Raw genomic sequence first — 15,396 nt, forward strand, 5'->3', positions numbered from 1 at the left:
GAGGAGAGTTTTTAGATCAGAAAATTGATAGAATAGGATAGTTAGATCTAGAGGGTTTTCTCCCCTTTTGGGGGAAAATTCCTTCCATTCATAGTTAGAATAGATCAAGGGCAAGAAGGAAGATTGGGATTCAAGATCAAGGTTGTAAGATCCTCTTTTTCAAGAGGTGGTAACCATTCTCTTCAATTTCTAATTCGATACTTGTTTCTTTGAATTTCCTTTTCCTTTTCTTGTTTCTTAGTATGCTAGAGTAGATTAGATAGGGGATTGGTAGCCCCATGGTAGATCTATGTGGATGTTTAATATTATTATTTTGATTTGTGAATTTCTTGCTTGTTGGATGTTAAACTTGTGTGGATGATGTTCTTTAAGCTTTGTGCCTTTTGTGGCCACATTAGGTAACAAACCCAAAGGAAGTGAGTGTGCGCGCGATAGCGGCCACCCACGAATCTCACTCACCCACATCTCCGCTTTTAGTCCGAAAGGACAAGACCCGAGAGGAGTGGTAGACAAAGTGCTCGATGAAATGCCCCAACCGAATGAGGATGTGGGAATCCAAAGTGTGACGTCACTTGGTAGTGTGCCATGAACTCCCTAGTCTATTCCATAACTTGTATTCACAAAATCAACCAAAGATAAACCACGTGGAAAAGCCTAAAGCCCCAATCTCCTCTTTACTTTTCTTTACTTCACAACACCTTTTACCAACCTTACTCTTTTACCAATGAATCCAACTCCTAGCCATTCCAGTAACTCTTTTCCTTCCACCTCTTAGATGCCATCATACCCATTCGATTCCCATTCGTCATCCTTGAGAGACACGACACTCGGGGAGTCTTGACTCTTCGTTTTACAACTTTACACCTTCACATTTGCACTCACCCCATACAAACCACATCGTCAACAGACAACCAATGGTAACCAATGTCATGTGGACTTCAGAGTCACAAATCAAGTGTCATGATCGAGAGTGGATGAGGGAGGCATCACTGATCGCCAAAGGATGGAGGACGGAACTGTCTATCGAATTGAGCCTGAAGCTCTTGAATCATCCGAGCATTCTCCTCAACTGCTCTTCGCATACGAAGATAATCTTCATTCTGGTTGGTTTGGAGTGCTAGGAACTGCTCGTCCTGCCTGTCCTGGCGCGCAAATGCTGATGTGAACTGCCCTTCCTGCCAAGCTCGCTGCTCGCGCCAATAATTCATTTGCTCATCGTGGAGCTGCCTATGGAAAGTCTGAGATGCTTCCCATTCCATCGAAGTAGAGCCCTCATGCTGTGCACTAGGCTCGCCTTGCTCCTGCGCTGCGGCGTTGTCATTACCCTCATCGTTCTCTTCTTCTTCTTCCTCAGTGTCATCAGAAACATCCAAGTCTAGCGCATCATCCCCTCCCAACTTCAGATGCATAGCAAAGAACTCACCAACGGAGAAAGCAACCATGGAACCCTCATCTTTTTCTTCTAAAAGAAGATTTCCACGCCCCAAACCCTAACACAATCTAGTGACAAAAGGTCCAATAAAGACAGTCTGAACATTCCTCTTTAGCTGGGTTTGAAGCCATTTCCTTGCTTGTACTCCCATGTTGATGCTGACTTTGTTCTCCATACACCACATGTAAAATAGATCTTGCTTGTAGACTTTGTTTCGGTTGGTGGTCCTATCGGAGAGATTAACTGCGAAGGCCAATCTGATAGCCTTCAAAGCATTCCTAGTGATGAGCTTTGCCTTGAGATTGGAGGAATTGTAAGTTGCATTGTTGGTTATGCTCTTCCAGTACTGAACAGCTACAGCCTCCGAATCGAAATCATCCTTAAAGTTCCTGAAGTATGGTAAATAAATGCTCTCGGCAGTGTGGAATCCAAGAGTAACACCTAAAGTATTAACCGATAAGCTGTAATGATTGCCAAACAATCTGAACGAAATGGACTCCCTCCCATTATTAACTTCCTTTCTGATCTCAAGTGTCGCCAAGAATTCATAAGTCACTGGCGCATATGTTGGTCCTCTCCACTCGAATAAACGGCGGAGTTGAGGGTGCCTTATCAGTCCATTAACTTCGTTCAGGCAACCAAACTCTATCAGAATATTATCATCAAAGAAACAACCGACGCATAACTGCTTGCTTTTATAATCATCCACCAGAGTGCGCTGAAGAGGTGTCAAGTGCCTAAGCGATCTTGATCCTTGCTCCTGTGGAGCTTGTTGAACTGCAGCTTGGGGTCGTGCTCGTGATCTACTGGATTCTCCATGATCATGTTTGGATTTCTTAGCCATCTCTTTATGTCGTCCCATCCTACAAAATTTTAGAAATTAACACTCATGGTAATTGGTTTTGATTAACTATCTTTCAAAAAAAATCACCATTGCATTCATGTAAAATTCCTTGTTAAGATAATGGATTTCAAACATATAGGGTTAAGGATTTTCGAAAATTTCGCCATAGTTTCCCCTATATTTTGAACAATTCTAGCATAAGAATATCAACAATATCATTCCATTATCACACACATGCATAATATCATCATAAGATAATTCAATTTGATAGTCAAATAAGAAGTCAACTACAAAAGTCAAGAATTTCAAAAACTCAACTTCATCTTCCCCAAATTCTAAAATTAGGGTTTGAAATTGAAAATTCAATTTTTGCAATGTAGCATGTGGAAAGTCAAATTGATGGCATATAATAGTTCTATAACAAGTTTATTCACCAATTCAAGCATCAATTTCATAATTTGGACAAGAAATTCAATAAACCCATTTGTACAACAATGGTGTTCACACTTGAAACTCAAATATAAATATCAATCTATCAATGCACTCATCAATAATGAAAGAAAACATCAAAGGATAGTTCTATGAAGCATTATCAACCAATTTAGACATTCAAATGATTCAAAAATATTCAAGGTAATGTAGAATAAATTTTCACATTCAAGATCTTCCATGCTCATGGATATTCAAAATAAGAGATTAAAAGATAGGATTTTACCTTGATAGTGATGTTTTAACCTTCTTTGAAGATGAAAATAAGCACTATGTTTAAATCATTGAGTATGGAGTATACCTTGTGTGGAGAAGAGAAGAAAACTAGGTTTTTGAGTGTAAATGGCGTGGGAAGGCCGAAAGGGGGTTTTAATTCGTGGGGAAGGTTTCACGCCGGGCTGCATGCGTGTGAGCATGCGTGGGAGCTTACTGCCTCGTTCCCACGCACGTTTACACGCGTGTGAGCGTGTGTGTGAGCTTACTGTCTCGCTCCCACGCATGTCTACACGCATGTAATCATGCGTGTCAGCTCGGTGCAATATTTTCCTCCGATTTTGGTCTTTTCCTTCACACCTGTACCTGTGTTAGGCCTTTCCAACGCAATTTTCAGTCTCGAATCCTACAAGTTAGTCTTTAAAAACATGGTACCATTGGATTGTAACAAAACATTAAAAGAAAAACATAAAAAGAACATAAAAACAATTTATTAAATCTTGGGTTGCCTCCCAAGCAGCGCCACAGTTTACTTCATTGGCTAGACGCATTATACCTTGTTCATTTTTCAGTCATACTCCTTGGTAGTGGGTAGGAAACGTTTTGGTACCCACGTGTTCTTCCACGTCAGCTTGTCATTTTTCCACTTCGGTTTTGACTTAGTCTTCGTTATGACCATCGCCCTTACTTCTTCATCAATTCCTTCTTTTCTTGCTTTGTCATCATTTGAGGCTTGTCCATCAAATCTCAAGGTTATCTCCCCTAAGCTTACGTCAATGCGAGCGTGACAAGTAGCCAGAAATGGTCTTCCAAGAATTAAAGAACCATGGGGCTCTGTACCTCCCATCTTACAAACAACAAAATCGACAGGCACAAGAAATTTTCCTACTCTTACTAGAATGTCTTCCGCCAAGCCTTCCGGGTACCGTGTGGTCCCGTCAGCTAAACGTAGTGTCAGCCTTGTCGGTTTCAAACTTGGTAAGTTTAATTTTTCAAAAAGATTTGAAGACATGACATTAATAGAAGCTCAGAGATCGGCTAGAGCATTTTGAGGATCCATGTTCTGTATAGAACAAGGAATCAACAAAGCTCCGGGGTCGCCCTTCTTTCTAGGGTAACCCTCAGTCAAACAAGCCGAAGACTCTTGGCTTAAGCAAGTAAAAGTATCACAATTGTCATCGTCAAATAATTCGCGGCATTCTTTGTTATTGAAAAACTTTCGGATAAAAGCATTAATTGTACCTTCTCGTGCCGCTTCTTTCTCCTTTGCATTTTTGGATTTTTCTTGTGATAGCTCCTTTTCTTTGGGGCGTATTTCAGAAGTGGTTTTCTCATGGCTTTCCTTCATTGAAATTGTGCACGAATCGCTCGCATTCTTTAATTCAAGATCGGGACTACAAGAGGTAGTCTCATCTCCTTTTCCTTCTATCCTACATTGGCATATTCCACATACAATATCCATCGGGTCACAACTTCCGTGCTTTTCTTCCTTGGCATCAATAGCGTTGACTCTCTCCTTTGGATTATTCTCTGTGTTACTCGGGAGTTGTCCGTAGTGTCTCTCAGACATCATCTTAAACATTTGTGAGATTTGATTCTCAATGGTCTTAAGTGTAGCTTTGGACTCTTGTTTGAGACTAGAAATCTCTTGTCTGATTTCCTAAGTGATCTCTTGTTTAAGATTTGCACGATCATTTTTCAATTCCATAATCGTCCTTGTAAGCCTTTCATCTACTTCACGGATATCATCCCTTCTTTGTTGAGTCAAGTCTATTTGACAGTTGTATTGTGGCCTGAACTGGGTCATTTGACCTCCATTGCCTTGGTTTTGATTATACATCAATCTGCCCTTGTTATTCTGTCCATAAACAAGCTTGTTTCCATAATTATATTGTCCTCGCGCTTGATATCCATCATTGTTGTTCCATCCCTCACTCTGCTTCCAATTGTTATTCGATCTTTGATTCTGTCCATAAGTATTGTAGTTGGAGTTCCTTTGAAAGTCTACCGCCTCAACTTGCTCAGATGCAGACGGAGAAGTGCAAATATTGGTATCATGCGGTCCTCCACAGATGTTACAGTAAAGTGCTAAAGCCATACAAGGCTTGGGTTTTCCTTCCATTTTTTCTACCATAGCCTGTAGCTTCTTGATTTCGTGATTCATTGCCTCTATTTTTGCCTCACTTGCCACATGGCTATTAACCTCATACATGCCTCCATGCTCTCCTCGTCGATCATACCAACAAGAGCTATTCTTAGATATTCTCTCGATCAATTCTTCAACTTCGGGCAAAGCTAAGGAGACAAAGGCACCGTTGGAGGATGAGTCAAGCAACATCTTTCCTTCGTCGGTTAGCCCTCCGTAGAATGAGCTAATCATGTCCCGTGGGTGCATCAGATCTTGCGGGCATTGTCTTTTAAGAACCTTGAATCGTCGTCAAGCCTCTCCCAAACTCTCAAGCCTTCCTTGCTTGAATTCCTGTATTAGCCTTCGAATCCTCATAGTCTTTGTGATGGGAAAGAACTCGTTCATGAATTCACGATGCAACTGCTGCCATGATCTGAAATAATTGTCGTCTTGGCTTTCCAACCATCGTGCTGCCTCTCCTATAACTGAAAATGGGAATAATTTAAGTCGAATTATCTCCTCACTAACGCCTTCTTGTCTGTACATCCCACATGCTCGTATGAACCTTGTTATGTGTGCATTGGGATCTTCGGATGGTAATCCCGAGTATTGACTGTTCTGAACCAGTGTGAGAATAGTTGGATGCACATGAAAGTTGACGTTTTCCATCAGCGGTACATAGATCGAGTTATGCATGTTAAAATCAGGGGTCATGTAATCTGCAATTGATCTCTGTGGTTCCTAAGGAATTCCATAATATTCTTCTTCTCGAATATTTTCTTGGTTGTTTGCTTTGTTAGCTTGTGGCTCTTCAAGAATTGGTTCTTCATGGTTAATTGGTGCTTGTGGAATAATTGGAACTGGGGGTGGATTTGGTATAGTCGCTCCTCTTCCTTGTGGATTTCTTGTTGCGCTTGATGAAGCCATTTGTGACCTTTGGGTATTTTTCTTCCTATTTGCTCTATTGATTTCAGGAATGTAGGGTACTAAGCCTTGATTTCCCTTTGCTCGCGTGTGCATTCACCTAGTAAGATTATCAATGAAACAAAGATTCCACAATTGACTAGAAGTAGTCAATTGGGTAAGTAGCAAAAACAAATAAAATAGAAATAAAACAAAAGAAAGTGGTATGGATTAACAATGCTCAAATCTAGCAATCATTCAATCAAAGTAAACAAAAACATATGACAACCTATTGCCTTCCCCGGCAACGGCGCCATTTTGACAAAGATCGTTAGCTTTGCGTAGGGGTGAGGTGTCAAAAGATATTTGTGTTAAAACGGAAAGTCAGTGACTCCCCGAGTGTCGGTCTCGAAGGAAGGATGTGGAGGTGTGTCAAGTGTTCGGGTGTTTATTTGATTGAGTCTTGATTCGAGTGTGGTGAGTGGTGAATCGTGAGTGAAGGGAGTTCATAAGGTTTGGGTTGAGTGAGAAAGTGGTAAAGTAAAAGAGTTGAAAATATGTAAAAAGAGTAGGGATTGGATAGTGTTCATCTATGTTGCATCTTGGTGTGTCTAAGGTAATGGATAAGCAAGACAAAGATGTTGGCTATTTAGTGTGTTCTTAGTCCTTTTCCACCTTTGTGTACTAAGGCTTCTTTAACTTAGGTATGCCTTCAAACATCCAAAATTCTAAGAGGAATTTTATCAAACACTTAAGCTACACACTATCCTACTATTCTAAAGAAGTCCATAGGATCTATGATTGTTTCAAAGCTTCAAATCCTAACTCTAATCAAAGACATGAAAGAGTCAAGAGTGTGAGCATAAATATAATATGTGCAGTCCAACTATCAGCTTAGGCTTTTAGTTGAGATGGAGCACCTGCTTTAATTTGGTATCAGAGCCATGCAAAAGATCATGAGTTTGAATCTCCGCGTCACCCTCAAAAAGAGACTTCCACGTGTTGCTTCGGTGGATTACCGCACACGTTGAGGGGGCGTGTGAGCATAAATATAATATGTGCAGTCCAACTATCAACTTAGGCAAGAATCAATAGACAAGAGATAATCCAACAATCTAAGCATTTAGATCCAAAAATAGATATAAGATCATCACACTAGCAACATATCTTCACACAATCCAAATCCCTAGATTAAACTAGCCACACATCATATGAAATTCAAGACAAAAGCTAATTTAATCCAAGAACAAGATAGCAAAATATAACTAATTTAATCCAAGAACAAGATAGCAAAATATAATAGAAATTTAATAGAGATCACCTAGAATGAAGTAATCCTTCAATCCAAGCTTGTTGTAATCCTTCAATCCAAGCTTGTTGTCTTCTACAATGGAAATTTATCTAGACTACTCCTAAAATAATCTATGAAATGGAAAGAGAGGTTCTAAAAATGGAATAGCAAAATGGAAAGAGAGGTTCTAAAAATGGAATAGCAAAAGTCCTCCTTCTGAAAATCTATCAAAGGGGTTTAAATAGTCTCCGAAAAGCAACCCTAGTGATTTTTCGCGCAATGCAGTCTCCACGCCAGCCCACACGCGTGTGAGCGTGCGTGGGAAGCTACTGGATTGTTTCCACGCATACTCACACGCATGTGGCAATCCTCTTGGGTCCTCCGGGGCTCCGATTTTGCCTGGTTCGTTCTTTAAGTTCAACTTTTGCTCCTTTTGGCTCCCGGGACTCCTGTTTCACCACCTCCTTTAGGCTAAAAGTAGCTTTTGTGTGTTGGTTAGTAAATTTAAAGCATTTATGATCATAATTCACCATGTAAGGATGTTAGAAACGTGACAAAACACCCTAATATGCACTCGATTTATGGGTATCTTGGAGGCTTATCAATAGACCACACCCCGCCGGCGCATGCAGTGCACGTGCCGATCGGCGCCGTAAATGCTTTGGTTTTTTTTTCCTTTTTGCGTTATATTTGCTTCTTCTTTCATTTTTTTCTTCTTTTTCCTTCTTCTCTTTCCCAACTCTCTCTTCTAATTGGCATCTAAAAAACCTGTGAGATTAATTTTCCATTATTTTATTAATTAATTCCTTTGGTCCCATTTACTAAATTTGTGTTTTTTTTCTAATTTTTCGTCGTGACATGGTGGTGTCGATGAGAGTATCCAATTATTTGTACCATACAAGACCATGACGGAGAAGGAGGAGGCGGCGCTCAAAAATAGATGCTTTACCAGTTCCCGATTTGTCCCTGTCTTGGCAGTGGTTAATAAAAGCTCATATCATTCTCATTTCTGAAAGACGATGAATAAGCAAGAACAAACAAAACAGAGGCGTTGTTGGTCGCTGGAGCTTCATTAGTGATTCGTCAACGCCCTTAATAAGCTCGGTGGAGCACAAAGTTAATCATTTCATTTGTTTCATTTAATGGTTTTTGGAGGAATTTTTGCACCTTTTAGGTCGATGTGGAAGGGAGAGAAAGTTGAACTCTATTGCAAGATTTTGGTTTTTTGTGGGTCACGCAAGAGAGAGAGAAACATCAAAGAGAGGCACACTGCTGCACGTTTGGAGGGCAGACATCACCCAGCTAGGCGCGTGCAGTGCATGTGCCGGCTGGCTAGTTAACTGTTTTGCCTTTTTTTTTGTTCTATTTTATTTTTTCCTATTTTAAATTGATAAAAAATAGTTTTAATTTAGTGTGTATATATTTATTTTTTGTTTATTTGTTTCATATAAATCGAGAAGGTGATGGGCGAATGTTTGAAGCTAAAGGTAAAGGAAAAGTAGAGGAGTTTCTACCATTGAAGGTATAGTCATGCATCTAATTTGAAAATTTTAATAGCCAAGGACCAAAATTAATACATGTCTTATAGTTGAGCTCTACTGCGCTCTGGAACCACCCTATTACGTACGACAGTTCTAATTCCAAAAAACCTATGAGATTAAGTTTTCATTATTTTATTAATTAATTCCTTTTGTCCCCATTTACTAAATTTGTGTTAAATATCATCTTTAGTCTCTCAATTATAATACATGCATCAATTTTTGTCCTTAGGCTATTAAAATTTTCAAATTAGATGCATGATGACTATTCAATTTGTAACGCATTTGGTCCTTGACTATTAACATTTTCAAATTAGGGTGCATGACAATTCAATGTGGTGTTGATGAGAGCATCCTATTATTTGTACTGTAAAAAGACCATGACGACTGTGGAAGAAGTGGCGCTGAAAAAAGATGATTTACCTATTCCTGGTTTGTCACTATCGCCGCTGTTAGCATTGGTTAATAAAGCTCATATCATTCTCATTCCTCAAAGATGATGAATAAGCAAGAACAGAGGAAACAGAGACGGTGTTGGTCGTCGGAGCTTCATCAGCAATTCTTCGACGCCCTTGAAAAATTCAGTGGAGCACAATGTTTATAATCTCATTTGTTTTATTGGTAAATGAATCTGAATTTTTGGCTCTTTTAAATTCCAGTAATCTTAATGTCTTTTATTTCATTACCTCAGTCAACAGATTTATTGATACTTAACCATGAATATGAATATGAATATGAATATGAATATGTGAAGGATATTGATAACACCATATAATATATGTCATATGTATATAAATTATAAGTGTATATCATTATTTATTCGCTCAACCTTTTAGTTGAGAAGAAATATATTCTTTAAACACGTAACCGAAGGTGAGATATTCAATTTATAAAATTATTTGACACAAATGCATGTTATAACATATAAAATAAAAATAAAATAAATTATTGGACCAAAGTCTAAAATTCAAGGTAGACCCTTCTCATGTTATAATTTTCCTTCCTTTGAAGCTGTGGTTGTGTTACCATTACCTCAATTTACATATACTACTAAAATTCCTTGAAACATGCTCGTTAATTACATACCGTGTCTTAAAGTGAGTCTTTACATAATAAACATGTTTAATACATTTGATGGAATAATATAATATGCTTACTATTATTGTTATTAATATTATTATTTATAATAATAATAATAATAATAATAATAGTATTAGTCAAAGCTGGAAGGAGTCCAACCAAGAAAATAGGAAGGCTAGGGAGAAGTTATAAATGTGCAAAAAGACATTATTTAAAGGCTGGGGAAGATCAATCAAGGGGCCGAACTCATTGTCTTCTACATATAATCTCTTCTTACCTTACCTTTTCCTTCTTCTTCAAGAGCCATGTACATGTACCTGCAACAAATATAGTGGATTTTGGCTTGGCTTAGCCCAAAAAGGCTTGTGGTTTTCACCGTTTTGATTTCCACGTTAAATATCCTTGTGTCATTATTTATTGATTCTCTGCAATCATCTTATTATCATTCTTCTTTCATTTATTAGATTTATTAATTCGGGATACCCGGGTTAATTAAATCTATCAATGGTGCTTTTGTTGAGAGCTGATTAAACGCTCAAGTTTAATTTGCTCTCCCTTTCACACATGTATTACCTCGCTTCACCCTCAAGTAACCGCCAACATATACACGGTTGCCACCACCATATCCACAGTCATGGCCGTCACCGTAATTGCCTTTCCGGTTACCGTATCGTTGAGATCAATTACCTCATGGATCTCGGAATCTTGTTTACTTTGTGCAATTTTGTCACCAGGTTCTGAACCTGGGTTACCCAAAATTACACAGGCAGAGTGATGATTTGTTGATCTCACATCCACATCCTCAATATACATCTTTTTACCAGAAATTTTATCACAGCCATTAGATTTTTCTTCACTAACATCATTAGCTTTATTCCCATAACCTTCTTAGAAAACTTTGTTTACATGAAGAATTGTGGTCCTGTGTAGTAAGCATTTTACTTCCAGTGGCCATCAAAATGTCTTCTGGGTTGCAACATACATTCCCAAATTCAAACTCTGTATAGTGGCCGTATATCAAGAACCCCATTAGGCCAGAGAGAACGGACAAATCTCGCATCTCTTCAGTCTGCCCCTCCAAATAGATCTCGGTGATCCACCGCCATCGGGAATCCGCAGACGATGGTGACCCGGGGATCCACCACCGCGTCGCAGTTCATGATCCTGCAAACCCGCCTAAGCATCGGTTGGGTCCCGGTGGTCAATCAAGATCTTCCCGCGAATAGCATTGCCTGCGCCGGCGTTCATCAGGATGAGCGTGGTGGTGCCTGCTTTCCTACTGACGACGCTCCATTATTGCCTGCGATGCGAACTGCTGCCTCCGTAAGCTTAGAAGATGGTGATGAGTGAATCAAGCTGGAAACCGTAACAAGAACGTATTTCTTATCCGAAACTCTCCAGTCTCTACTGGGTACTGGATCTGCCAATTTCCATGGGAAATAAACGCAAACAGACAAATTCATGCAGAGGCACCCTTGAAAGTTAAGTATTATTATTATTATTATTATTATTATTATTTTTTTTATTTATTTATTTATTTAATTAACCAGTCAATGTGACCAATAGCCAACTTATTCAAATAACTGCATAATTTGGCAGCTCCATGCTACCACTTACACAATATATATAATATAGCATGGTAAGCTCTGTGCTACCAACTATATTGCATGGCAAGCTCCGCGCTACCTCTTACAATAACAGTTACACCACCGAATAAGCTTGATGTTGGTCACCATAAATTAAAGGAAGATAGACATTTCTGAACCTATCTTGAATTTTAATTTTATATTTAAACCAATACTAGTGGCATGACTAATCATGTGTTATTTAGCATGCAGGAACGACCGTTATGAATTCCTAGGTGCTCCGCGCACCTAACCGGGACTTATTATGATCTTCGATGCTCCGAGCGGGGAAGGTCACAACTTTGGTGCCCCGTGCACTAAAATGTAGTCCGGACTATATTTGTCATTAAGGATTCACTCCGAGTGCGTGCCATTATCTTTACATGCAGTTCGGTTTCACATGCACTAATTCTCTACTTTCTTAAGCTGACAAATACTTGCGGCTAAGAAAGTGGAGAACTCATGATGGAATAATATAATATGCTTACTATTATTATTATTAATATTATTATTTATAATAATAATAATAATAATAATAATAATAGTATTAGTCAAAGCTGGAAGGAGTCCAACCAAGAAAATAGGAAGGCTACGGAGAAGTTATAAATGTGCAAAAAGACATTATTTAAAGGCTGAGGAAGATCAATCAAGGGGCCGAACTCATTCTCTTCTACATATAATCTCTCCTTACCTTACCTTTTCCTTCTTCTTCAAGAGCCATGTACATGTACCTGCAACAAATATAGTGGATTTCGGTTTGGCTTAGCCCAAAAAGGCTCGTGGTTTTCACCGTTTTGATTTCCACGTTAAATATCCTTGTGTCATTATTTATTGATTCTCTGCAATCATCTTATTATCATTCTTCTTTCATTTATTGGATTTATTAATTCGGGATACCCCGGTTAATTAAATCCATCAACATTAATCATTCTTAACAAAATGTTAATTAAGCCAAGTTTGGTCACTTGAACATCACCACATTAATTTTCAGGAATGTAGGCATTGACTACGTCATGCTGTTAGAACTTCTTTTTTTTTTTATCAATCATCATTTTATGCCAATAAACAAAGCAGACATTGATTAGTACGATTATTATATATTATTTATACTTGTTATAATTATTAACTCATTATTTAGCCTAATTTAATATTTATTTGTTTATTTTGTTTAATAAAATGACTTTCCAAGTACTAATCTTAGAAATAAGTTAATAAAGACATTATATTTGTATGTGGTGAAGTGGCCAATTTTGAATTTAGAGCTTCCTCGTTAAGGGTTTTTGGGAAGGTTTTTACAGCTTTTAGGTCCATGTGGATGAGAAAAAGTCTTGGAGAGAATGTTGAGCTCCAACTGCAAGAACATGGTTTTTTGTCGGTCTCGCAGGAGAGATAAACATCAAAAGTGAGGCTAAATTGCATTTGGAGCATAGATAGCGCCTAGCTGGCGCGTGCAATGCACGTGCCGACCGGTGCCTTTTGCTTTTTTTTTTTCTTCTTTTCTTTGTCACCTCTATCTTTTTGTTTGCAATCTCAAAAACCTGTGAGATTAATTGTCCTTTATTTTATTAATTAATTCTTTGATCCCATTTAATAAATTTGTTTTTTTTTTTGTTTTTTCTCATTTTTCATCGTGACCGGGTGGTGTCGATGAGAGCTTCCAATTATTTGAACCATAAAAGACCATGACGGCGAAGGAAGAGGTGGCTCTGAAAAACATATGCTTTACTAGTTCTCGAGTTGTCCCTGTCTCTACCATCGGCGGTGGTAAATTAAAGCTCATATTATTCTCATTTCTCAAAGATGATGACTAAGCAAGGACAAAGGAAACAAAGGCGTTGTTGCTCGACGGAGCTTCATCAGCGATTCGTCAACGCCCTTGATAAGCTCGGTGGAGCACAAGGTTTATCATTTCATTTTCTTTATTTAATGGTTTTTGAAGAGATTTTTGCAGCTAATAGGTCCAAGTGGAAGAGAGAGAATGTTGAACTCTATTGCAAGATCTTGGTTTTTTTTGGGTCACGCAAGGGAGGGAAAAAACAACAATGTGAGGCAAAGTGCTGCACGTTTGGAGCACAGACATCACCCAGCTAGACGTGTGCAGTGCATGTGTCGGCTAACCAGTTAACTGTTTTGCGTTTTCTTTTGTCCTTTTTTATTTTTTTCCTATTTTAAATTGATGAAAATCTTTTTTTATTTTATTTTGTGAGTATATATTTCTTTTTTGTTTATTAGTTTTGCATAAATCGAGAAGGTAAGGGGCGAATGTTTGAAGCTGAAAGGAAAGGAAAAGTGGAGGAGTTTCTACCATTGAAGGTAATTCTGATCGTGATGGTGGGGCAAAACGGTCAAACGATCAGGGTGAGAAGAAGAATTGGATGAGCTTTGCTACGCTCTGGAACCACCTTATTACCTACAACAGTTCTAATTCCAAAAAACCTATGAGATTAATTTTCCATTATTTTATTAATTAATTCCTTTTGTCCCGATTTACTAAATTTGTATTAAATATCATTTTTAGTCTTTCAACTATAATATATGTATCAATTTTTGTCCTTGGCCGTTAAAATTTTCAAATTATTTGCATGACTATTTAATTTGTATCACATTTAAACATATGCTTTACCTGTTCCCAGTTTGTCATTGTCGCTGCCGTCGGCATTGGTTAATAAAGCTCATATCATTCTCATTCCTCAAAGATGATGAATAAGCAAGAATAGAGGAAACAAAAACGTTGATGGTCGTCAGAAATGACTTTCATTTGTTTATTTTGTTATACGTGTTATAATTATTAACTCATTATTTCTCCCAATTTAGTATTTATTTATTTATTTTGTTTAATAAAATGACTTTCAAAGTACTAATCTTAGAAATAAGTTAATAAAGATAATATATTTGTATGTGGTGAAGTGGCCAATTTTGAATTTAGAGCTTCCTCGTTAATGGTTTTTGGGGAGGGTTTTATATAGCTTTTAAGTCCATGTGGTGGAGAGGAAGGCATGGAGAGAAGGTTATACCCCTCATTTATGTCCGTTTTTTCTGTTAAGTTTTTTTTTGTACATTATGCTATAAAAGTTGTACTACATAATATTTTGGACAAATATACCCTTACCGTTATAACTTCCGTTATCTTTTTTACTATTTTTACTATGCACATGCATCCACCATATATTTTCTTATCTTCTTCAATAATATATATATATATATACATATATATATATATATATATATACATATATATATATACACACATATATATATATATACAAATATATATATACACACACACATATATATATACATATATATATATATACATATATATATACATATACATATATATACATATATATATATATACATATATATATATATACATATATATATATATATATATATATATATACACACACATTAAATATTAGAGTTATATGTTAGTTATTTTCTAAAATATAAATATCCAATTTCTAAAAATATTTTACATTAGTATTATTATTATTATTATTAGTGTTATTATTATTATTATTATTATTATTATTATTTTTATTATTATTATTCATTATATTAAAATTTAAATAAATTTAAAATTTTAATACAAAATACTAATATTGGCCCGGGCACCTATTTTTTGCGCATAAGAAAAACTAGTAGTATTTATACGTGTTATAATTATGAACTCATTATTTAGCCTAATTTAGTATTTATTTGTTTATTTTTTATAATAAAATGACTTTCCAAGTACTAATCTTAGAAATAAGTTAATAAAGATATTATATTTGTATGTGGTTAAGTGGCCAATTTTGAATTTAGAGCTTCCTTTACGGCTAGATCCAATCTCCTGGTCCCTGTGGAAAGA

The sequence above is a fragment of the Ipomoea triloba genome, chromosome 11 (assembly GCF_003576645.1).
Source record: "Ipomoea triloba cultivar NCNSP0323 chromosome 11, ASM357664v1".
Classification (NCBI taxonomy): domain Eukaryota; kingdom Viridiplantae; phylum Streptophyta; class Magnoliopsida; order Solanales; family Convolvulaceae; genus Ipomoea; species Ipomoea triloba.